This window comes from Anser cygnoides, chromosome 6, assembly GCF_040182565.1.
Source record: "Anser cygnoides isolate HZ-2024a breed goose chromosome 6, Taihu_goose_T2T_genome, whole genome shotgun sequence".
NCBI classification, from domain to species: domain Eukaryota; kingdom Metazoa; phylum Chordata; class Aves; order Anseriformes; family Anatidae; genus Anser; species Anser cygnoides.
Window position 1 is genome coordinate 7,476,157 of NC_089878.1, and position 26,851 is coordinate 7,503,007.

General features: G+C 36.6%; 1 long non-coding RNA gene across 17 annotated transcripts in view; it reads left to right on the plus strand.

Annotated features, from left to right (window-relative positions):
- The window catches only part of LOC106034563 (uncharacterized), a 144,957-nt gene that overhangs the window by 73,519 nt on the left and 44,587 nt on the right, over positions 1–26,851 (plus strand). For 15 of the 17 annotated variants that reach the window (XR_010832235.1, XR_007161191.2, XR_007161193.2 and 12 more), the window contains one exon: positions 24,094–24,242. This is a non-coding gene — a long non-coding RNA (uncharacterized lncRNA). Of the gene's footprint in view, positions 1–7,751; positions 8,455–11,034; positions 11,108–17,625; positions 19,198–19,904; positions 20,078–24,093; positions 24,243–26,851 lie in introns of those variants that run through there. The other 2 variants (XR_010832239.1, XR_010832242.1) reach the window with 2 other exon arrangements.

A 26,851-nucleotide genomic window follows, 5' to 3' on the forward strand; every position in this document is an offset into this window, starting at 1 on the left:
GTTTTTTAGCAGTAATGACTTCCAACCTTCCTTAATATTTTATGTTCATTATGAGCTCTATTAATACACTGAAGAGCTGACTGTTAAAACCAGCATTATATTGTCAACAAAATTTAAAGGAAGCATTTAAGCAAATTCACCAAGGCAGCAAGCTAAATAGGGTGTTTTAATTAATCTGATAGAAGGAATTGTACTCACTGCCTATGGATTTTTTTTTCCCTTTACTGCAAATCAATCAGTGCACATCTATGTGGGTATACTAGTACTTGGATGTCATCATTTTATTAGAATTTTTAATATTGCACAGTTAGTTCTGGGAAACAACACGAAATAACAAATCACTAAAAGAGAACAATGTTGTCAACACATTCCTACTTTAATTTAAACAGTAGTTTAGGAAAAGTAACTAGGTTGACAATAAACTACACTAACTCTTCTCAATATTTGCTTGTAGGTTGATAACGAAGTAATCAGCAAACAAATGCTTGAGAATCAGTGCTGAACATGTGTGTGCTTGCTTTTTTAACACAGAAGTCATCAAAAATGTTTAAACAGAAGTCATCAAAATAAGAGGAATGATTTGTGACTTGATAAATTGCATTCCTCAAGAGTAGAACTTGTGATGGGAAATTGGTCATTAGTGGAAAAAATGATCAAGTTAGATCCAACGTAGAAGTTTGCAGAAGTATTTTTGAAGCTCTATAGACAGAAAGGGCAACATAACTACGAAGGCTGAGAAAACAGCTTCACTTATCCTAGAATATATGCGTGTTAACTTTAGAAGATCTAAGTTTATTGTGGTAGTGATCTCAGTAGCTGAATACAATCTGATAGGTTAAAAACAATATCCTTTTCTTCACCTTTCAACTCCTAGCTTTTCCATCAAATATATATATATATATCTCCAAGCCCAACAAGTTTTAAGTATATACAACGTGTAAGAAACCTCTAACAGGGTTTTCACAACAGGAAGGTGAAGAGTTTTGTATACTGGCAGAGCAGAGAGGCATTTTTGATCTTGCTGAATGGCAGGGATCAGGTTTGTGTGGACAAGGCCCAAATAGGAATCTTGCTGCAAGTACTTTAGAAGGAATTTAGGGCTAGACTCCTATTTTGCAATCTTTAATTGGAGGCTGATTGTATATTTTAATTCTCCTAAGGCTCACAGTCAATTTATAAGTTGCTCACTGACGCGAGCATGATGGGCCCCTAATGATGAACATCATTACCCACTTCTATGGCTTTGCACACAGGGTACAGTCCAGCTGTTATGAGCACAGCAGGTTAAAAAAGATGGTTACAAACAGAAGAATCTCTTACACAACAATAACTGATAAAATTTATTCTTGAAATAGCTCATGATTGTGACATCTAACATAAATCAATGGTGGTTTTTTTTTTTTTTTTTTTCCTCTTATGTTAGTGCATCTGACACTGCTCATATATAGGTAGTAACCTACTGAGGAAGTTGTATAATTTCCAGTCCACAATTTACATCGTTTCTGGTAGAATTATACCTGACTTGCTGCTGATCTAATTAGAAATCAGACTTGCTCTGTTCTGGTCTTGCAAAAAGAGTGAGTCTGAAGTTTTCCATCACACTTCCAAAAATGTGTCCTTCTCCATGAATCAGCCTTGATTTCCCATGGCTAATTGTATTTCGCTGAATCTTCAAATGAATTCATTTCAGTTGTGAAAAGCAGTCTCCTCCATATCCCCTTAGAGCATTAAGTAAACCTAGCTCAGGTCCCTCTGGCACCTTTGTACTGTTTTTGCTGAACTCTGGCAAATTATCTATTCCTGCTGCTCTGAAAATCTCAAGTTGTATAACTCAAACAATGTTCTGGCAGCTGTTTCTAGGTGATTTGGAGCCATCTAATTTCTTTGGAACAAGCAGCTGTATTTCTGCTCTGTTCCTAACTAGCATTTCATTATTGAAGCTGTCACATGCAGGCGATGGAAGCATTAAACACAATGGCACCGTACCTGATGTTGACAGCTGTGTGTATTGGTGCAGCATTCGATGACATCTGCACAATTACTATTTTGCCTACTTCTCAATTAATCTAATGAGGAAGATATACCATTCCTAATGTACAAATCATCTAGAAATTGTCCTATTCTCCATTTCTTGAGTGCACCAGAGCTCTGGGCTTTTATATATATATATATATTTCAATCATTTACATGCCTTTCTGTGCCACAGAGAGAGAAGGTTTCCTGCATGAGGTGCCCGCCCTAAGAACTTACCTGCTGCACACTCTCTGTGGTAGTTTTATTTTCACAATCATTACTGTTCCTGCCTCAGTGTAATAGGGAATTGTTCTCTTTCTTCCACTGTCTCTCTCTGGGCTCCCTCTTCCCAGCTACTGGTTTGGGTGCAATTGGAAGATGCCTTTATAGCAGAACACAGCTCTCATCTGCAAGGGGAAGTAGGAATTCCAGTAAAAAGAATTTTTATACTCCTGATGGCATCTGTAGGAGGATTTGTACTGACATTAAATAATCCAGGTTAAAAAAAAAAAAATAACGAAAACAGTACATTCAGTGTTAACTGAAATGTTGAAGAATTCATGACAGTTTTTTTTTCTGAAGATTTTTGAAAGAGTCAAAAAAATACTTGAGCTGTCTTCTTTCTAAAAGCATTTTTTGTTCTAAATGACACTTTCTTCAGAAAAATTTTATTTAAAAATTTTTGCAAAACTTGTTGAAACGAGGAAAAAATAATTTCACCTGACTTTTTTTTTTTTTTCTGAAAAGCTTTAAAAATAATCAATTACTTCCATGGTTTTAGTCTCAAAAGTAGTTTTATTTAACGCTTCTGTGGATAATTCTTCTTTTTAAAACCTTCACAAGAACCAGCAGTAAATAATCACTGATTTAGTGGCTGAAACAGAATAATCAAAATACTCCAGCAAGGAAAATATAACAACAACTTAATGATTTCTTTTGTGATGAAGAAGCTTGACATGTTCTTTCTCAATGCAGTAACTATGCAACAGATGAGATAAGTACATCTGTATTTTCACTGGTATTTCTGTGGTTGTAGAGGGTTTCAAAAACAACCCTTTATAATCTATGTGTTTTGGGAAATTGTTGAATTTAGACTGTTATATTGCATGCCTTTTATATTCAGAAACAAAGACCAGATGCTTAAAGAGGAAGGTTGAACTCAGAAGCAGAAGTTGGCCAGTTAGAGGCATGGTAATTCAACTTTTAGGTGAATGCCTATTCACAAAAGAGCATAGTCCTCAGCTGCTTGGTGGCAAGTATCTGTAAATCTACAAATGAATTTCCAGTTGTTCCCCCAGACTTGTTTGAAGTTGCCATATAATTGGATTCTCTTTGCTTTTCTTCGTGTTGTGTGACATTGTTGGACCAGGACCTGTGGTGTGCTCTTTTCCTTGCTGTGGTCAGCAGATGTGTGGTGGGATCCTGTGTCCTTGGAAGGGAAAACAATGGTAATGTTGCTCCGGAAGCCTCCTGAGCTTTGTGCTAGGCACAAACCCAGCCTGCAAGGCACAGTGCCAAATGCAGCTGCCCTGTTCAATGCTTGTAGTCATTATTTCATCTCATACAACTTGTGTTCCCCTTGATTATTGATCATTCAGGTGTGATTATTTATTTGGTATGGCACAAATTGCAGTGCAGAGCATATCTTGCTTTACTTTATGTTATTCTTAATGATGTATAGTTGGGAGAAGGATAAACAAAAGGGCTTTACAGATCAAAAAAGAGTTGTTTGCTACATTGTTCAAGACATTTTCTGAAGTCTTTTAAAAACATATAGGAAAATTCTGTTTTTTCCTAATGGGATGTCCTGACTTGCCCATCTGTAGGGATAGGAATGTTTATAAAACAGTCATTGCTTTATAATTGGAGTACAGCATTTCTGTGTTCTTTAAAAAGGTGGGGGTTTGTTTGTTTGTTTTCTCCTTTCACAACAGTTACATGGCAGAGCTGGACTATGTGGTTACTATTAAATGGTAACTTCCTATCACGCTAATGCTTGCCCACTTACGTTTACTCTCAGTAATTCCGTGCTCATTATATTTATAGCATCTGAAGTGGTCAGTTTGAAATTCAGAAGATGTTTCTAAATTGATAAGTAAGTGGAGAGCTTGCATGTTAAATGATGTTCGTTCATACTGATGAATGGAAACTTATTCTGAGGATTTCTCCTCTTTGAGGAGTGACATTCTGTGCATCACTAAAACAGAATAGTAATTCAGTGACACTGGGTTTAAATTTTACTCATTTCAAATATCTCTGCTAATGTTATATAGACAAAAAAGAAAAAAAAAAGACAAAAAAGGACCCTAATTTTGAGAAAATTCTTAGGATGTCCCAGGGACTTACCTGACGCATCTTCAGAGTTACGGACTTTCAAGTGCAGCTTTTGGATGTGTTGTGTAACTTGGGGTAGGCTTGCAGAGGAGCTTAGTCTTAATTAGAAGCAGTGAGGATGTTACAACACTCAGTTGTTCTGTTCGGTTCCTCAAATTACTTTAAAAATTGTTTTCATTTAAAACATGTCTTTGTATCTCTCGACTGTCACAGAGTCAATACTGTGAGCTGCTCTGTTTAATAATATCACCTAATGAAATGCAGACAGTCCATGTCTTACTGCATTATCACCACATGCAAAAGCTCATCTTCACCTGGCAGCAAAGGAAAACCGTGTGCGTGTATATATATATATATATTTTTTTCTATTATTATTATTTTTTTGCCTTGGGATGCCTTGAGATGAAAGGCTTTTCTCTTTTTAACTTCTTCACTAACAGCTCTAAATAGTTGGGTGTTTTTATTTATTTATTTATGTGGCTGATTTGCTCTTTGGATTAAAATGGCAAATCTGAGGGCTGGAGCACCTCTCCTATGAACACAGGCCATGAGCTGGGGTTATTCAGCCTGGGGAGATGGTGTGGCTGCATGCTTTCAAGCACCTAACGGGGCCTATGGGAAAGTTTGCTAGGGAGTGCAGTGATAGGACAAGGGGCTTTTAAGACTTAGTGGCAGGTGTCCCTGCCCATGGCAGGGAGTTGGAACTAGATGATCTTTAAGGTCCTTTCGAAACCAAACCATTCTGTGGTTCTACTGTGAAATGTTTTTCCTCGGAGCTGATGGCAGAAGAAATGAGGGAGAAGTTTAAAAGCCATAAACGTTTTGCTGTGATAACAACAGGCTTAATTAGTGCTGAGCCAGCCTATTGCTACTCAGCAGCAAACCAGACTACTAATGGTTGAATTAAACAAGGGTAAATGTACTTGTCTTAATATTAACTGTTAATTTTCCCATAAATTTTGTCTAGTTTACCTAACCATTCCAGTGGAGTTCAGTGTAAAAATACCGAAGATATTTAACTGTAATTGGTGTACTTCTGCACTGGCACATCCAATTGTGAAGCTATCTGCCTGCTGATCCTCAGTTTATTCACCAGCACCTCAAATGAAAATGTTTAGTTTTAAATAAGTTTGTGATTTGGAGTTGGTGTCTTCTTCTCCTGGGTTGTTGTGATCTGCAGCAGTGTCTTGAAGATAAATAAAACCAGTGGAAGGCAACTTGTGTGTGAGAACCCTAACTGTGGTACCCAAAAAGAAGGATGTGGTGTTCTGCTGTCCTAAATGTTACGGGACCAAAGCTGAGAAATTAGGGCTTTTTGGCAGGGCTCTACACAAGCAGATGTTCCAGATACCATTTTCTGAAAAACCCTCTCCCATGCTGCCTCCACAATTTTGTATGAATGAGAAGCACAGATCAAGTCAGTGATGTCACTGCTCCTTGAGATGAACGAAAGTATGATGTGATTTACCATGTATTGTTGGCTGAGTGCTTGGGTAGGAAGCTTTGGTCTACATACGTGCTTACATAATGTTTTCAAATAGTCTTGTGTAACCACAAGTCATTTACAATACTTTGACATAAAGTTCGAAGTCTGCTCTTGTAGCTGAACTTTAAGACATACAACTGCCAGCCTTCCCGAACTCCAAAAGGAGGAGAAAAGAACACTTCTATTATTATTTTTCCTCCTGCTGTGCACCAATGACTTTATCCAAAATTTCATTTGGCAGCATATTAAAAACGTGCAAAACAAATTGTGGCATTTTTGTTATTTTGTATGCCTAATTTACAAGGCAGGAAATCAATTTGAATAAATAGTAGTGCATAATTTAAGTAATGTTTGGCACAAAACCTTGGCATCAGGTTTCCGTAAGATATAAATTTAAATGAACAAGTCTGTTAGCTGCCTCAGATGGACCTGTAGCAGAAATCTGCAGACAGATTTGTAAATATGGAAGCAACATTAGTCACCTCTGTAATGGAAAATGTCTAATATCCTGCGTACATATATCAGGATAATTGCATTGCAAAAAGTTACCAGATGGCACAGAGGTTTGTATACATTTTTCAAGTGAATTAAGGTTGTGGGAGCCCAGAGAGAGGCTGTTAAAAGGCATTTCTGTACAGAAACTGTGAAATCTAAAGAAGTAAGCAATAACACTCATGCTGAGGGAATAGTTAAAATAATTACACAATAAGTAATGAAACTCTGAGGGTCTTATTTTTCCAAACATGAGCATTACCGTAGTCTTGTTAACATGCTGTTTTCAAGAATATAGTAAAATAACAGTTGAAAAAATATTTTCCATTGTCTTAAAACACACATGAATGCTCAATATAAGCCACCTATCTACTGATCACCGATGTCTGTTAAACCAGCTTTGCTGTGCTGATGTCTGAAATTCTCTGTGTTCATGGCTGGGGCTGATGGTCAAAAGCTGGTATCCCTTGAACTGCTTTACTAGTTACCGAGAGTCCCGTGATGCATCTTTATGAACATTAGATGAATTTTGCACTGGTGAAATAGAGGAGGAAGTGGTTAGATTTGCTGGCTGATTAAGCAATGAGGGAACATCAGAGTTTTGGTAACAGACTTGTCTCTTGTGCAGATTCCACTGCCAAGACAGAAGAGCTATGTTGAAGACTTGGTTTGGACCTGTAGGCATAGACATTGGAAGTGGTGCATGAGAATGAATGTGACAATGCCTGAGGCTCTTTAAGGAAGGCTGAAATGAAGGAGTTGTCAGTCCTAGGCATTTTTTCAGAAGGTGTTGATGACATCCTTGTGTTGTATGGCCAATAGTGGGAAACACTGCAGTTGAATGGCAGTCTTTCATTCATGTATCTGTAATAACTGAAATGAGCATGCAAGTTTGTTCTGAAGTTGGGCAAGAATTCAGCTACAGCAGAGGAATTTCTTGGAAACAAATTTTGTCAAAAGTGTCGTGCAAGTATTTGGTTTATTGTCCCTGTGGTAACTAGTTCAGGGTAGAAGAATGGATATTTAGATTACCAAAACTGTTCAGAAATTATTAGTATAATAGAGAAAAACATGTTGAGTCAATATGGACCACCCACTTTTTCACAGGTTAGGAATTGAACTGCTTAGAAAGAGTAATCACTGTACCTGCTTATGTTTGTTGGACAAGATTTAGCTTGGTTTTGCATTATAGAACACACAAAGATCTGGTAGTTAACTCCTTTTCAGAGCACCATCTAATGATTTACTTTGTTGACATAGTGCCATTTTTCTCTGTGAAGTATGACATTTGGGGTAGTCATATCATTGGATGGCTGCAGAGGCTGTAAGTTTGAGCTGAGTCACCTGAGGTAGGCTTTATTCCTAGTTTTTTTTATTGGCCTTTTTGTATGTCTGGAGACAAATCACTTCGTTTCTGTCTTCCAGCTCCTTCATCTGTTAAAATGCAGCTAATGATAGTGATTTCCTTCATTAAACATCTTCAGATCACTAATCCAATCCACTATTTAAAAGTTAAGTATTACTTATTACTATACTCCCCCCTTCTACAATGATCCCTGTGCAGAATGTAAGCCTGAAGCACATGCTTGACTGACTTTGTAAATTGAAATAGACTGAAGCATATGTTTAACATCTGTCTTTAATTGGGTACCTATAGATGGAGACGAACCTGTGAAGCATTTCGAGGTCTCTAATTTCTAAATTTGCTGCTTTCCAGCACACACCAAAACTCCTGTTTGCTCATCCTCAGGGGAATATTACCACACTCATCTTTCTCAGCAGTCTTTTCGAAGAGGAGCAGTGTGCCCTGCCTGAAAGGAGTTTTATTAGTAAAATGAACTTTTATTTAACTCTTTACAGTTAACTTGCTAGTTTCGTCATTTATTCTGAATTAGAAAAATAGTCCTATAATGTCCTATATTATAGTCCTATAATGTTTGTTATTTTTTTTCTTAAGATTGCATCTATACGATTCTACTCATTAATTCTATTTGTTAATTCTTTCATGGTTTTGAATTGAGTTGACACTGGTTTGTCATGGAGGCCACACTTCTAGAACTATGATCGTGACAGCACCTGGCTCCATTTCATCTGATTGTCTTCTCGTATGCTGAAACATTTCATCCCAGGTAGCCTTTCCTAGCATTAACTTTATTGCACAGTTTATGAAGTTCTGAATGACTTCATTTATCACTGCAGTTACAAATAATATACAGGATGGTTTCTGTCCCACTCATATGAGAATGGAGAATTTCAGCAGTTTACATTACCAACAAATAGGAATAACAGAAAAGCCTAAGCTTCAGCATAGGTTTGCACCCCTTGATACAAAACAGAAGCACACTGCTTTGGCTTGGAGATGTTACTGTGTAGCTGCCATTGTGTGTGTAATAGAGAAAATAGTCTGCAGCAATTACTAGATATTACATAGATGTTGTAGTCTCTGAAGTAAGCATCTGTTTTGAATGTGCTATTTTTTTCTGAAGGACAAAAGAAGTGAAATGATGGCATGCTGATATTCTATAGGCTCTGATGTATTTTGGCTCTTCCTTTTAAGCAAAATTTTAATTTTACAACAAAATGTTTAGTGATATAAATCTGAATGCTTGCACCAGATAAATGGAGGCTGGATCCACACATAGGCTGCACAGGATGTGCGCTTCAGTGCTCTTACAGCATTCTACTACTCATAAGACATTTAGCTGTTTGTTATGAGAAAGTAGCAAATGGAGACTGGGTTTGCAGCAGCCACTTCTGACAGGAGAGAAGAGTGAGGCTCAGGGAGCTGTTTTCTTGGCTGCTATGCTACAGCTAGGTTTATAAACATAATTCATTCCTGAACTCCAGGTGGAAATTTTAAAAGAATTGTTTGAAAATTGGAATGTATTTTGTGCATAGTCAGCATTCTTTAAGGATTTCATGTTGGTAATGGAATGTGTTTGGAAGGGGCATTAAAATAAATTTAGATGAAATACCAGTGCAGTGGGTCTTGAATGGTGCAAGATTCACAATGGGAAGCTAGAAATCATATTTAATTTGAATCCAAATTCAACTTAATCACTGAAGATTAGAAATTAGCTGTCATCTGGGCTTTGAGGAATGACTGATGTGCTTGCTGTGTTTGCCAGCCACTATGAAAGGAATTTACTGCTGTCTTTGACTATTTTGAAAGCAGTAATCTAATTGCTAAGTGGGTAGAAATGTACAGACCATCTTGCTGCTTACTTAGTAAATGAAATTTTTTTGCAGGGTTGCTATACGGAAACAGAGTACAATAAAGCTTATTGAAGTTGCTGTAATGTAACAAAGAGATTAAAAGCGTTATCTTCAATGTGACAGCTACATTTTGTTCTCTAGGGAGTGTTTTGAAGCATTTATTCCCTGCCAGATAAAAAAAAAAAAAACCTTCTGGTCTGACACATTGAAGTTTCACATAAGAAGTAATAGTGTAAAATTAGTAGACCTCATCATGAATAATTCAGGATTTCTAATTTCATCTGAGGCCTGTCTTTACAAATTAAGTTAATGGTAAACTTAATGGTAAACAGTGATTTGAATGAGATAATAGACTTTTTTCTTCATAAAAATTTAAATACTGGAACCAATTATAAAAACTAGATGAAAGACAGAGCCCAAGTTTTTAAACTCTTCATATTATTTATAGTTCTTTCCAGATCACCCAGTAATTATATGACCAAGTAAACAAGTATTGATTGCAGAAAATGGTTTGAAAGAAGAGATGAGTGTATCTCATGTGTTCCCTGTGCAATGTGATTATTGAAACCACTCGATAGCCTCATCTGGTCTCAAGTGACTGCTTGTGCACTTAAACACAGTAGCTACTTATTTAGAAGAAACGTTGAGTCTTTATTTGCATCTGTGATATGCAGTACAACACAGAATGAAGGTACGCACTTGCTGATGGCTCTCTAAACCAGTCCAGCAATTCCTTATCACACAAGTAAGGAATCAGGAATCATCTAGAAGCTTGGAAAACCTGGGTCTCTCTAGCAACAAGCTTAAAGATCTCTAAAGATCAGTATCTGGACCCTTATGTGAAGAAATAAATGCCTTTCAGTATTGCAAGGAACAACAGCCACTTACAGTTTCAGAATGAAGCAACTGCTGAAAAGCCAAGTTAGAATAAGCATGGACTCTTAAGGAGATAGGGGTGGAAGGAAGGAAAGCACCCATAACTCTGTCTCCCAAAAAACATGTAAAATTATAAATCTATAAATGTGTTTTCTGACCAAAAGAAAAAAAAAGCTTGCCATACTTGGTGCCACCTTCTGCATTGTGCAGCCCTTACTAGGACTTTCCCCAGGGCATATTCCTGTCAGAGAGCAGAGAACTGCACAGTAAAAGCTTACTGTCATGCAGAATGAAGGCCTCCGACATTAAACACAAGGTCTCAAACGTAAAAAAAAAAAAATCAAGTTCTATGCCTGCCAATATACTACTTCATTAGGAATACACTAAAAGTTCCTTTCAGAATACTAAAATGGCCTGAATAAAGCCCTTGCACTTCTTCAGAAGCACAAGAGAGTTTCATTACATGAATCACAGGTAATATAGGGGTGAGTCTGAGAAAAAACTCCTGTCAGGGCCACCATGTGCTGATGAAATGAAATAGTATCAGTAGATTCCTGAACAAACAACTCAAATCTCATAATAAATTCTGTTTTTTACTATTGTTTTCTAATCTGCAGTCATGGGGTATCAAGCTACAGCACACATCAGCAGGTGACATGGCTATGAAGGCTTCTGGGTTGCTTTTGAGTTGTAAGTGCTCTTCCCATTTGCTTGTTGTGTTGAAGTTTCTAGGAAGACTCTTTTTTTTGGGGGGGGGGGGAGGTGTTTTTTTTTAGTGGCATGAATGCTAGTTGTCTGCTGTACTCTCCAATTGGAGTTAATTTAGTCAGCAAAGTTTAGGACAGGACTCGGTTTCCCAAGATGTGAAAGGCAACTCGGTTGACTTTCTGTGTCCCAAAACACATGGCTTTATTGTGCATATAAGAACAAGTGGCATATAGACTGTTTTCATGCCTATTGATACTGGTAGCCCTTTCTATAAGAAGGTGATCTACAAAGCCTGAAAATCTGTTTGTACCATGTATGGGATAATGTTAACATCAGGTTATGTAGTTAAAATATGTGATTTTAAGTGTGGACGTAGTCCAGTTGGAAGTCAATAAGAACATTTCTGCCTTTAAGCCTGTATGTAAATGTGTAGGAGAAAAGGCTTAGTTATTAGGTAGGTGTGTGTATAAATATTTATATTCGTGTTCGTGCACGTACACATATAAGCTGTTATGCAGCAATAACTACAGAAAATATTAATGTTTAATATTCAAATGAGAGAGCAGAAAATATACTGTCTCTAAGTAGTCTGCATAGCAAATGCACAAATAAACAAAAATCGGACTTGGGAAACTTGACAAATATTTGAATTCTCTTTTGGATCTCCTGTATTCTGAGCATGTAACTGTAGGTTTGTTTTTGATGTTCTCTGAGCCCTGCGTGTTTTGGTACCCAGAACAGCAGTAAATTGAGTGTCTGACAGCTCCTGTAATCCATGTTCTGTTGCTTTCAGGTTGAATACCTTCTGAAATCAATGAAAGAAAATGTACAATCTTTATACATGTTTAATGTATTTCTGCAAGAAAAGGTCAAATGAAGTGGAACATTTCATTTTTGGTGATCTCGTGTTTGTGGTGGCAGATGGGAATTATGATGATCAGATCCAGCTGGTAGCTGTGCTACTCTTAAAATGGGGAGAAATGTTTGTGCCTCAGTGAGAATGGGGGGAAGATACAGAACCATCAAATATCAAGAATACATTAACCTATGTGCCTAACCTGCTGCTTGCAGATTCAGTATGCTCCAGTTAACTACTTTTATGTTGAACTAGATGGTTTATTTTGCAACAAGTATTACATCACTATTTTCTCTTATTTGGTATGCACATAGGGCTACAAGAGGCTTCTCTAAGGCATGCATATGTATGCACACATCCATGTGCTTAAGGTGGCGTCTTCTGGATGACAATAACATCTAAAACACCTGCTTCTTAACTTAATGGTTGGTGAAAAACATATCAAAGTATCTAACATCTAGTGTATGCATGGAATCAAATTATATTTAACAACGCCAAAAAAAAAGTGAAGGCAACTTAAAGCTACGCTCTAATATTTAATACTAATTTTAGAACAGATGCAGAACAGATGCAATGTACATCCTTTTTTTTTTTAATTATTGTTTCATTTTGATCTTTTTTTCTGTAAGAAGAAAAGAAATTCCCACCATCTCCAGTTAGCAGCAAGTTCTCTGAAGACAGTGATGGCATGAAATAAAAAGGCAGGAACTGATTTCACTTTATTGGATGATTTAGGGATAGGCAAGGTCTCAAAGTTAACAGGTATTGGCAGAAGATAGTGGGTGTTATAATTTCTTGTCTCTTTTAGATATTGAATATCTGAGTGGAGAGAACTAAATAGAAAACACCCAGATTCAGGAAATCAAAGCTTTCTGAAAGTGAGCAATTTTGGCTGTCAGTGACCCCCACATCCTCATTTTCAAATTTGGGACTCAATTTAATTTCTTCAGTTTTTGCTTTTTGGATTCAAAGTGAAGCCTATCTGGAAAAGCTTGAGATCTGTTCTAAGAAATCTATGCTGAGCTGCAATTTTGTCCAGGCCTCCCTATGTTCTAGAGATAAGACCTCTTCTGAGACCTAACAAATCGTATTGCTTAGTATATTACAGGGTGAACCTTCAAGATTAAGAATTTTTTCTTAATGCCCAGTTTGAACCTCCTGTGTGCAGCCTGCAGTGAGGTCTTAGCCTGGCAGGTAGTTTAGCTGGGGAAAAACCCTCGGCATCACACAGCCCATGTGGACTTCTAGGATGAGAATACACAGCCACTGCAGTATTTAGGAAAAAGTCTTTTAAGTATTATGGCTCCATTTTTTCTGCCTACTTTTTGTTGACAGTGAGTCTCACTTCAAAGTTACCAAAGATTGCACTGTACTAACTTGTTGTTGTTCTAGTAGTCCATATTTTTGTGAATGGGAAGGGTCAAAAACACTTTTTTGTTGTTGTTGTTTTTTTAATAGTAGTAGGTTTTTGTAGGATGTTGTTACAGGTAGGTATTTTTCAGAAGGTATGTACTTGAATAATAGTTCTGTCAACCCTTAAATGGCTTAAAAATTTCTGGATCTCACACACATTACTCCTGAATATTTACTTTTTCTTTTTTTCCCTGATCCCCTGACCCTCACATTAGGATGCATGAGGCCTCATTTGAAAAAAATTACTTTTAAAACCAAAGCTCTTTTTCAGCCCCAGGAGATGTACATGATTAGAGAGTTACTAAGCACTTTAACTCAATCACTCAGGCTGTAAGAAATAAATATATTAATGGAAAGTGATCAGCAAGAATCAATAATTTGCTGGGAGACCTCAGTGAGAGGGAAAAGAAGTCCCTCTGGCTTTTAATTTTGGAATCCACATTAAGATGTGCTGAGTACTCATGATCCTCATGGGATTCATCGTTCCTTATTAACAGCAGATAGGATGATTTTGCTTGTGGAAAAAAAAAGTGCATGTGACAAGGATGGAGGAAAACTCAAATCTGTAATTCTTGAAATAATTTAGAAAACCCTGTGAGCTACTGGCATGTTTTCAATAAGTTCAGTTCCATAGATACGACTGGCTAAGGTGAGCAGAACAAAACAGACGCAAGCTGCCTATCATGTGGCTGTGAACATAACAGAAACAATTTGATGTAGCCTTCTCCAAATACAATTATCTAATAATTACATGTCTCATATAGGGTAATATGGAGTTTTCTCAGAGTGCATTTCCCCGTGCTTCCACAGCTGTAAAAATGATCTGATAAGAGAGAATTTGACCTGAGTTATCTCATGTGTGCCACAGTGCAGAATTGAGGTTGGTTGCATTTGTGCTTTAGTGCAGGGGATCTTCATGCACACACATATAAATATATGATGTGTATGTATGCATGTATGGAAGTATGTCACATGGGTGTGTACATATGCATATATAACTTTGCAGTGTTGCAGTTAGATGTCTTTGGCCCCAAAAAAACATTCTGGCCCAAAGAAATTACAAAACTACTGCGCTAATTACCCTGCTCCCAGCTTTGATATTTTGTTTTCTCCTACATAATGGCTGTGTAATAAGCAGTAATTTACCCTGTCATTGCATTGTGAAGGAAAAAAAAAAATTACTCCTTTATTTACAGGTAAATGAACTGAGAAACAGGAACATTAAGGACTATCTTGACATTGTTTGCAAGCCTGTGAGAGAGTCAGTACTAAAAATCAGAACTACTGAGTACTATTTCAGTATCTTAACTATATGAACACTTCTATATCTGAGCATAGTTCTGTATTCTCTTTTTCTGGAAATCCGTTTCTAACACATGAAAAGGATGTTGCAGACTCGTCATGCTGTCAAGGAAGAGTGAGAGAAGTCATGGATTTGGGGCTTATATCCTTTTATATTTTGAAGTTGGTCAAATATACAGTCTGAGTAGTTTTGATCTCTCTAATCATCTTGTTGGGTATGACTGTAGGTCATACTATATTCCGCTGTTAACAACTTTTTATAAGCGTGTCTGTACTGGAGCCAGTGCTTCTGTGAATATACACGCACTGATTTTGTTTTATTTTTAATTTTTATTTTTTCCTCTTCTGACTTGTTTCTTACATTTTACCAGGCCTGGCATGATCTCACGGTTCCTGTAGTAGGAAAAATGATCACCACCAAAATAGTAACTAGCGTAAATAACATATGCAGAGTTCATATTTTATCTAAAGGCATAGAAATGCATAGGAGATCATGGAAAATGATTGCCTTTAGGATACATTAGCTCCATAATACATGGCAATCAGCTGTGGTGTGGAAGAAGGCAGCCTGCCCCCTCAGTGTAGTACTGCACGCATGTTTTTTGCAACTTTTTCAGCAGCTCAAAACAGAAAGAGCCTTTTATATCTAAAAGTTCAAGAAGGATTTAGATAGAAAAATAAGAGAGAGTTAGCTGGATTTTGGGCAGGAAAATGGAATAAAACTCACTACTTATCAAAACTTGTTACACAACCTCTGGCTAAGGTAACAGATTAGAATACAGTTTTAGAAAATTTCTGATCTAAACAGACATTACAGTACTATTTTTGTAATGCTGAAACACTTAAAGGCAGTGACAGATTAGTGACTGGTAACTGCAAGGTTAGAGATCCAGGTTCACAGGAATATGTTTGTTTTATATTCTGCAGTCGCCAAACTGGGCCCACAGTAAGCACAAAGAGATCCTATTGACAAATAATTTCAGTGTCACCTTTGGTCTAGGTGGTCTTTTCAGTCTTGATAAGTAGACTCTCTGTGCATTCACCTGTAACCACTATTCTCAGTTGTAACCTGTATTTATATATTTATTGCTGTATGGAGAGGTGTATTTTTGGCAAGCAGAATGTATCTAGTGTTGTGTTCTGTGTGCCCTGCAGCTATTTTCTCTCTCAGACGTGTTCAGCTCAGTTTTGGGCCACCTCTATGTTACCCCATATCTCAGCCATTGTTTTATTTATTTATTTATTTATTATTTTAAACACCTAGTATCAACTTTGCATTACATTCACTTATAAATCCATGTGCATCCTGATGACCTACATTAAACCTAATGACCCTTCTTGTAGCCAGAGAAAATCAAATCAATGTGAGGACATGAAAGAAGCACAAATCCTATTTTCGACTTGAATATAATAAATAAGAACAGATATGTCACGGAGGTTACTGAGTCAAAGCTAAATCTAGTGAGCAAGAACCTGGGAGCTCCAAAGTGAGTCTTATAACAATTTGATTCCTAAGGAAGTGGAAAGAAATCAATAGAAAGCTAGTCATCCATTTTCACAGAGGCCATGCTTTGTTTTAGTCCCTAGCTTCCTGGCCAAGTTTCTGTCACTGTTAGGTGGATTGGACTGGTGTTTTTCTCTAAATATAAATATGTTTTCTGCTTGCCCCTTGTATTGTTGAAAGCTCTGTCTTATGTTGTATGTGATCTTCGCTCTGGTGTTCAGATAAATGGTCCAAGTTTCTACTTTAACAGATGCTTTGGCAGAAATGTTTTTGGTATGCTATAGTTAACAGGTATTTGATTTCATTGTTCTTTTTCATATATGCTCCCTTGGTGTACTGCAGTAAGTGATGATACGCTGTGATGTCAAGATCTGAGAGGTTTTATCACTGTGTTTCTTTTGACTGGCAAACATATGCCATAAAGCTTTGTGTACGGTAACAAGGCAGAAATAAAATAATTAAGGAAAAAAAAAAATACCTCTCTGAAGAGTACAGGAGCCCTTTTGGCAGCAAAAAGAATGAAATTGTGATGTGCAGATCAACTAAGCTGTGGTGACGAGGGCATTGGTGGAACTTGCTGTGGTGTGAAGTCAAGTTATATATAGCTCTTCAAGTACTGATGGTGCTATATCAAAAGAAAGGTAAAGAATGACTTGAAGTGGTCTTTCCCTTGTAGTTCCCATCCACAGTGCTTAGTAGTTACAATTTGCAATCTATTAATTTATTTGAATTTTGTTTCTGCTTTTTCCTTCTATGAAATATTTAGCATGAGGTTGAAGAGGTTTCTTCCATTTTAGCGAGGGGACTATATCTGTCTCTGGAACATTAAAGAATTGAACAAGAAAGTTGCAGTACTACTAAGGGAATAGCAATAGGAAGTGTCAGGGGGACTTACGATGACAGAAACTTCTCTGGTCTTGTATCCAAAAAGCTACAATAAATAAATTCCAGGTTTCAAAAGCCTAAAGAAATGAAAAAGACACAAATTATAACATTTACAGCATGTATTTAGCATCTCCTTAGAAACCAAGAGCTACCAAAAATCTGGAAATTACATTCTGGATGGGGTGCAACAAAACCACAGGTTTCTGTCTCCTTGGTTTCATTTGCTTCACATCCTATTGAACACGGTCAATGTGTCTTTTAAAATAACTTGCAAGGTAGATTTACCCTACCTCTGACCTCTCATTTGTCCATTCCCAATTGATTTGATATTATCTGCTTTTCAGCTGATGCCCTTGGTGCAGACAATGAGATTTCTTTTCCACGGGCTCTGACCCTGCACTCCCCACTTCAGATCTATGGCTTGTTTCTGTTTTATGAGGATATGAAATTCTTTATATAAAAAGATGTGCAGCAGTAAAGACAGAGGGTTTGCAGCTAGCAAGTCTTTGTTATTTGTAATTTTTTATTTTTTTTTTCTGGAGGTAATGAGGCTATTTTGAAAGTCACTGTGTTCTGCTTTCTTCTCTAGGGTTGGTAATCCCGTGAGTCCTCCTGAGCTGGAGCCTTGTGCAGCTTCAGCAGTTCTGCATGTTAGGTTGAATTTTTCAGTTAGCACTCTCTTCTCTGTCACTTTTATCATTTACACCATCCAATTTTATTAGAAAAAATATTTTAAAATGTAAAAATGTGCTTTTTCAGTTTCCTTGCTCTTAACCTAAAATTTAACTTCTTGTTATGATGCTTTTAATGCCAATGTAGAAACATTTGTGTATGTAATGAAGGAGCTTTGAGCCCAAGCACTGTAAACCAGCAAGGCAAATAGCAGCTCTAGCCAAAGCAATGGATGAGTTTCACATTGTTGCTACTGTTCTGCACTTTCCAGACTTTACTAGCTGAGCTGAGTTTCCATTGCAAACTCAGTTTTCAAGCCCTCTGAAAAATAACATAGTCCATTCCAGTAGAAGGAAAGGAGTGATGATAGATGTTGGGATTGAGTAGGTTTACACTGTTTTTGCTTTTTGGTTTAATGAAAAAGTGGGGAGGATTGTTTTTTTGTTCTTGTTGTTTGTTTATTTGCTTCTTTTGTAGAATGTGCATCTTGTATATAAATGGCCTTCTGAAGTTCATGTCAAACTGTGGTATTTAAAGAAAATAGTTTTTATCTCCTTTTGAAAAAGTTTTGCTTTTCATATAATTGAAATAGAGCAGGCTAATGTTGTCAAGCCTATTTATTTTATTTGCTGACAACATGCTCTTGTTGCTGTTGATGGAGTGTTTAGTTGCGACCTTGCTTTGTGAAAAGAAGGACTACAATTTCTGTAATGAGAGAGATTTGGAGTTTAAAACAAGGAAAATAAGTGTTTAAGATAAAACTGCAAATATTCGATATGTGAAAAGTTAAATGGTAGCAGCAGAATTGAAAACTGAGGATTTGAGACGACAGTGCACTGTGACTGCACTGACCTGGAAGTGTAGCCTTGTGTTGCACCATGCAGTATATTGTATAGCTCTTGACAGTGCTTTCTTTTGTCCATCACAAAAAGTTAATACAAAAATGGATATTTCCCAGAGCTCTTCAACAATTTTTTGATTTAATAGACAACATTAATCCTTCAAGCCTTCTGATGGTCTGTATTTTGTGCTTCTTGGCACTGGCACATCATCACTTGAACAGTTTCTGTTGAAAAGTACCTGCCAGCAATAAAGACAGACTCCTCTGATTTTAAAAAAGTAAAGTAAGAAACAAAGCCAAAAAAATCACCAGCTGAAAACAAAACTCTGTGGGGCTGGAGGAGACTTTTACTCTATTTGCTTCAGAGGGGCTGATTAAATGTGTAGTCTCTCTTAAACATTATCTTGTATATATTTTCTTGGGCTTATTTTTATTAAATCGTTGTGGCAATATAGCAACATTTCTTTGCGTTTGAGATGTTACAATGAATTTTTGCCATTACCTTTCTTTTAGGTAGCATAAAAAGCTGCAGCTCCATTTGAACATCAAGCAATCTGGGCTTGACTTGAGCAGCTTTGCTTCAGTGCTTTCAGTAAAATGTAAGAATACAGCCTTTGATATTCCACATGCAGAAGAAAATTGTTGATAAATTATAATTCTTTGAAATAGATTTGTATGAAGATATAGGATAAAAATAGGCATCCATGGTAATTTTCTGGAGGAAAAAATAGATAAAGAAGCATAAAAGCTTCACTGATAGAATTCCAGTCCCTGAATTTTAAGCTGTTCTTTATGCTCATGGTATGTCATTCTGAGCTAATTTCACTTGGAAAAGCACCGATTTTTGTGCAGCAGACAAGTAAAAAACTTTCAGCTCTAGAGAGGAATATGAAGAGCTTGATATAGCACAGCATGATATGTTCTAATAACTTATTCAGACTAGGAGGTCCCAGACTTAGAGATCTGCAAATGTATAGAATATTTCAGTCTGGTCAAATTAAAAACTAAATTAATTAAAATTAAAGCATTCAGGAATTTATGAAGATTGTGGTTTTCTGTGTCTTTCTGTAGAAATGAAATCCTGAAAAGCAACCTTGTGATTTTTTTTTTCCTCCCTAAAAAGGAAAATATGTCATTTTGTGTTTTCTTATTGCTTTGAAGGTCTAAATAAGGTCAACCCATGAGAAAATTGTTTGACATAGAAGAAAAAAAAAGGCAGAAAAAAATCTCCTGTTTGTCTAAGTTTGCCAACAAACATGCTAGAATGGATGTAGTTTTTCCTCAAATGTTTCCTAATCTATTTTAGGAGAAATACATAATCGGAGAGAAGGCAACCAGTTGCTAAACTTAAAGCATGTAGTTGAATTCAGAGTCGATATTTCTTCAAATTGGGCAATTTCTGGAAGTCTTGGCAGCTGACAGGGAAGAGAGAAGTGACAGAAGGGCTGGACAATGAAAGTCCTCGTTCAGAGCTACAAGGTGAGGGAGTAGGGGGAGTTTGTTTTGAAGGAGTCAGGTTACGTTTCTGGACAATGAACTGGGTTTCTACCTACTGTTTGTAGGTCTACAGTATAGGTCTTTGGAATTGCAACAGCTAAGCTTCCTGAAACTGGCTGACTTTTAAATAATTTCATTGTAGTCTGCTGAAATCTGTGGGTGACTCTGGAGAATCCATCTGTATTTGAGGGGATGATGGGATCTTTCACAACAACGACAAAAATTCACTGATTTTGAAATGGGAGGAGAGCAGAAACCTCCAGGTGAGGTGGAAGTGTGCTCACTTGATGAAATAGCATTCTTACTAACTAATGTTGGAGTGCTTATTTGCTCACTTTGCCATCTTATGTTACAGCCCATTAGCATAGTATCAAATTTCTCCAGATCAGGAACTTCTAAGACAGATTCTGATTTGAAAATTCAGCCTTTGGATGAAATTTTGCTTCACTCATACTTGACAACATTTAAAATTTTTTTCCCATTTGACCTCAATGCAGTCTGTTTTGTGGTTTTTTGTTTGGTTGGTTTTGGTTTTGTTTTTTTTTTGGTGGCTATATCTTTTAGGCTGTTACCACTATAGGAGTAAGTAGTATCTAAGCTCTAAGTCTTTTTTCTCCTTAAAATTAGACAGATACTAAAGTATGACTCATTCTTACTGTTAATCTTTTTTTTTTTCTACCACTCCTCTTTTCTCTAATTGTTTTCTCTTTTTTTTTTATTTCAAAATTTCAGACACACAAGCAGACTGACTTACTGGCAGAATATCTTCCTATAACTGTATCTTTAAAAGCCTATTTCTCAGCAAAAGCATGTTTTATATTTCAGTGGTTCTTTCTTGACTCCATTGCGCAATGTAATGTAGCGTAGCTGATAGACTTCATTTAAAAATTTGTAGTGAACTCACTGTAGTTTTGGTACTCTTCAAGTCTGGCTTTCCACTTCTAGATGGGAGACTTACAATGTAACTGAAAAAGATGGTTACGAATATTTTTAAGCAACACTTGTATGAAGTTAATGCCACCTTAATAGACTATTAAACGTATGCCTATTATTAGGAGTAGTGATGCACAATTAAATTTCTGAAAATAAATCATATAAATGACATGCATGAGTACTATTAAATTGCCATTCTGTTTCCTTTCCTACTGTGCTTAGAACCAAGCAATGAGCCTAGTCCTCCTTGCAAATGTGTCTTACCCCACCTGCCCACACCAAGTACTTCAGAGTCTGGCGGGTTGTCCTTTGTCCTTATCAGCATGAATTTTGGTGTATTAATACTCACACTCAGTGTTTCTGATGATCTTAGAGAATCTTACTGATACAGCTACATAGGTGAAGGTGGCTTTGCATCCCAAGGCTCCTTTCTGTGACCCTATGGTTCACAATAGTTGCATTTCATCCATATTCTTCACCCTTTGGTCACATAAGTAGTTTGCTTTAGCCTCAACTCCCCTACTTAGTTCTAAGTTTGCTCTCTTTTAAGAATGACAGTTAAAACCTGGCTTTGTTTTATTTAACCAATTAATCCAAGTGCTAATAAAAATTACTCTGTGTATGTCGTCATCCTCATTTATGTGCATTTTGGAGAGGAATGAAAATGTGTACATATCCTTGTCATATAGCGCCTGCTAAAAATCAAGTTGAAAATTAATACAGTTAAACAAGACTGGGGATATTAGGATCTCTGGGTTACTTCTCTGATCTCTATGGATCTGAATGTATAATTGTCATTAATACTGATAGAAGTTATGGGCTTTAGCTTGAGGACATAAGACCCAATAGAAAATTATTCGTAAAAAGAACTTCATAATTAGCATTCCAGGCAGCGCGTTATTAAAAACTTATGACTGTTTAATCCCTCCTTTGGATGTAGCAGAAACCTTTTCATTATGTTTGGTCTGGATTCATTGGGAGAAATGGGAATAGAGGGAGTTCCTAAAAAGAGTAGTTTATCTTCAGTCATTAGGTCTCATAATGATTAGCTGTTTCCCTCATCCATCCATCAGGTTCCCAAGACACATATGAAGTAGTATTTGTGCAAAAATTTCTTTGCTGTTAATCCATTTGCTTGTGTTTTGGTTTTGTTGTTGTTGTTTTTACTACGGGAGAAGCTCTGTTGTGTGACATTTCAGTAAAATGGTTAACTGTTCTGGAGACAAGCATGGAGGTATTAGGTTGACTATGAGAGATATGCAGGGTAGATCAAATCCATGGCCTTTTCACATTATAGCCTGAGGTTTTTTTTAGTAAGCTGTAACTCAATAAAGGCATGTTTTGCAGTTTTGAATGTATTTTTTATTATTCTAAGTAAATTTCTAGTACCTGGAGCTTGTACAAATTATTTTCAGTCAGCTCATCTTAGTGAAGTATTATCTAATCCTTGATCTTTTCCATTTTGATCAGGATCAAAATGTCACCTTTGATCTGCTTCTTTCACACTTCCTGTTCTTTTTAGACAGATCTAAGGTTGCTTGGGAGAGTGCCTGTACTCTAGTTCATAACAATCTATTATCTTCTAGTCTTGACCTCTGCTTCTTCTTTTTTCCCTCTCCCAAATCAATATTTGCTCTGTGACAGCTGGAAAAAAAAAATTAGGAATCTATCTTCCAGACCAGAGCTAGCAAAGAAAGAATAAGCATGAGAAAAAAATAAGCATCCTTTTAAATAGGACTGTTTTATTTTCACTGGATTACGATCCACTGAAAAGCACATTGCCTTTAGACAGCACATTCTCAGGGCAGGTGTTCTCCCAAACCCTGTGAAGTGGACAGCTGAGGTTTTCACCTACTATCTGGCACTGCTAATTTACCTGGATACTGGAAACTGCAGTGGTGTGATCTGGAAAGATCCCTTATGGCAGTCTCATTTCAGTTTTCTACTTTTAATTAAAATAATGTTTATTATCATAACATGTAGAGATGTCTTTTGGTGTGGCAGGTATTGCAGTCAAGGCACTGCAATAGAGCCCAAGGAATTTCTTCGCTGGTCTTTTTAAAATAAATCCATGCATGGCTCATATTTGAGATCACTTTGGCAAGCACAAGTGAGTTTGAGAGTATTGTATTGACAGTCCCCACTAATCTTGCTTGCATGAGGTGGTGAAACAACGTCATGTAATCTCCTCAGACTCCTACTTGTTCGTTTTGGTCTAACTGACATTAATGATAAGCATGGCATTTGTATGTATTTAAACTTTGCCAACCTGTAAATTATTCACCAGATAAAATGTCAGTTTTACATGAATATCCCTAAAGATAATTACACCATCACAGAAAAGGAAGATAATGGAAAAGTTCATTACAGTACAAACCACCCAAGTCCCAGAACAAATTGAGTTCTTGTTTGTGTAGGCAGGAACTTGGATACATCTGCAGGTTTTTTCTTTCACTGTTGTTCAGTCAAGTGAACTTAAAAAAAAAAAAAAAAGGGGGGGGGGTGGTGGAGAACTTGGCAACTTATGCAATTAGAAGTATGCAAATGATTTTGTAGGCCCAAATCCCACAGATGGATTGAGATATTAGCTTTTCTTTGATCTGACTCTGCATCTACTTTTCAGTCCTCTCTAGGAACAGTTTAATCCAGAAGGAAACAGTTTAGTCTGAAGTCTGAGTGCTGGGCCCTTGTGAAAACACATCATAGAAATCTGTATTAAAAATTATAAGATTTGTGTGAATGAAATATGAATTTAAGGAATTCATATGGATTCATATGGATTCATAAGGAATTCATGAATTTAAGAAGCACCAGAAGAAGAAATGACAGAAGAATAGATGAAGCAAGGTTTGATGGCATTTAAAGGATCAACAAGATCATAGGACAGTTGCATAAAGGTTTCCAAGACCCAAGAACAGGAAAACAAGCAGTGGTGAAATAATGCAAAGACAAAAGCTGTTAGGATTGAGGATGGAGAGGAAAGAAAAGACCAGGACTGCAGCAATCAGACAAATAAAGAGACAAAAGACAGTGAGTAAATCAGTGATATTTTCTTATTCCCTTAGGACTGCCACAGAATGGAGGGTCTGAAGGTCAGAATCACTGTCAACTCCCCAGAGATGTGAAAAGCACAACCGTATTTCACCTCCTTCACAAGAACAGCCCTGGAGATGTGAAATCTTAGTAGGTGGTATCTCTTCTGCTCCATGACAATGTAAGTGATAACAGGCAGATTACTTCAGTGTGTGTGTGTTGGTGCTTGCAAGAGTGTGGGTATGAGAAAATGCATGATCATTATTATTATTAAATATGATCGTCTTCCTCTCTTATATGGCCTCATATTAAATTTTTCTACATTATTTTAGCTTTGTTGCTACAATGTTGCTGGGATATCCTACGTAAATATTGCTATAGCCTCAAAAGTTACACTGGTTCTCTCAACTCAGATCTCAGTGTTTGTGTTGGTATGTGAAACATCAGAATGGATTTACAAGGTATGGCAAAAGAAAAATTTTCAGCTGCTTGTATAAGATAAGTAGAAATCTTGTGGATGCAAGTCTGTAAAAGTTTTCATCTAATCAAGTCTTTTCTGACAGCATTTGGGCCAGGGGAGGGAGATCACTGTTGCAAGCAGGCTACAAGACTTGTGCTATAGTTAGGGTTCTAGCAGTTAAAAAAAAAAGTTCATATAACAAATAGAATCCTTTTTTAGCCTCATTCTATATGTATTATAGTAATTGCATACATATAACATTCATTAGGTAATACAAACAGAAGTCTACCTATATTGCTCAAAGGACTCCATCCACACTTTGTCACAGATACCACTATTCCTTCTGACAGTCCTTTATTACATGACCGCGTTCTCTTCCTTAGGAGTGCTGTTCCAGCCTGTAAAGCCACGCTTTCCTTTGGCCTGTGTGCTACGCATAAATTAGAAAAAATGACACAACATATAGTACAAAGTTACTGTTGTCACACTGTTATAGGCAAAAGTCAACACTGTAAAGTCCAAACTGCTATTTCTCACTATAAAAAATAAATAAATCCCTCTTCATTATAAAACTTCATCTCAGTGATGTGACGGTGCCTAATTTCAATATTGTCTTGTCTCATGTTTAACGTGTTAAACATAGTTGATCCACTACCAGAAGTCTGGGTAAAATTAGTTTAAAGGTCTTGCTCTTTACCTAGATTTTGGTTGTTGGCAGGATCACTTATTATTTAAAACTTAATTTTCTAATGACTTTTGAAGTTTACAGATTTATTTTTTTCTCTCCATTAAATGAGGATTCCTAGCTGATCATCCACACTTCTGAAGGAAGAAGGAAAATTCATAAGTACTTATGATGCTTTTTGTACATCCCAGACTTCATTGCCAATAAATTAAGTGTTTATTTCTAATAAATTAGAAAAATGGTTAGTGCAAGATCCAGAGACTTGGGTGAAGGTTTGTATTGGGCAGAAATGCAACTTGAAACAAACTACAAAAAAAAAACCAAACAACAACAACGAAACACACCACCAAACGAACACCATAATATGCTTTTTGAAATAAGGTTTAGGTGCAGTTGTCTGTTATAGGACTTCTGATATTGATGAACTCCTTTCTAACTGGCAGCAGTACTGAAGACACTAAAATTCTCTGCTTTGCATTTGTATAAATAAATATCAAATAGTTTGGTGCTTACCTGTTTTAGAACATTTTAAGAATTCCCTTTCCTATGTGCTTACAGTTCCACTGACACCAAAAGGGCTCTCTACCTGTGAATATTAACTTTCAGAATTAGTGTGATATATGGGTCATTAATTTATAAATAATTGAAATTCCACTTTGATGTTGTGGAATCATGAGAGTATAGACAGTTCAAAGTGTCTAAAGCAGATCTATAAAAGATGTTTCTGTAATATCTGTAATGTATCTTGTGTACTTGCATCACAATTAGAGTTAAAAGGTGTGAAAATGTCAAAAGCTAGATATTTCAAGACTGGCAAAACACTTTTTTTCCCCTTCTCTTTATTCAGTTGAGCTATTTGTTTAGCATCTCTAATTACAATGACTTTTAAAAGTGCACTCGTTGTATAGCTAATCTTCTGGCATGTAGAATTTTCTCGTATTTAGATGCACAACCATGGAGTTCTTGCTGTGAAACGTATCAAATATGAAATTGGGCTATGCTCCTTGATTATAGTTCTCCAGTTACATGATAATTACAGGTTGCAATTACAGGTATCAAAATTAATTACATTTCAGTTGCACTGTTTTATACAATGATGCTGTTATTTACATGAAATTGTAAAAATGCTTGGGAATACATAGATAGGAAAATATGACAATTCTCCCTTCTTCTAGAGTCTTCATTTGCAATTCAGTCAACATTTAAAGTGGGGATGTTTGAGGGAATATAAGAGCATAGAAGACAAAATTTGTGTTCGTTCTATTTAATTAATGGAATAATTTAGTCCAGCTCCTGATCAGAGCAAAGACATCCTCCTTTTCGTTGTATGCATATATCAGTGGCTTGGGTAATGAATGTGGAGGCGATGAATGAAAAATTGGGCAAGATAAAAAGCTATTATGTCAGAACCTCCAGTTGTTTGGAGGCAGCTGCTTGAGTAAAAATCCCTGAGAGGCTTGCTTTCTTTGGGTACCTGGAAATTTCAATTGGCTTTGCCACTGTTTCCCTCCCTCAGCTACTTTCAGCATTAGCACTCTTTTGATGGAACTGCAAATGCATTAGGTAAAAATTTAACACACGCATGTTGTTTATTCTTTTTTCTGACTTCATTTACTCATTATCTGTTGTTTGACGCTCAAGCATG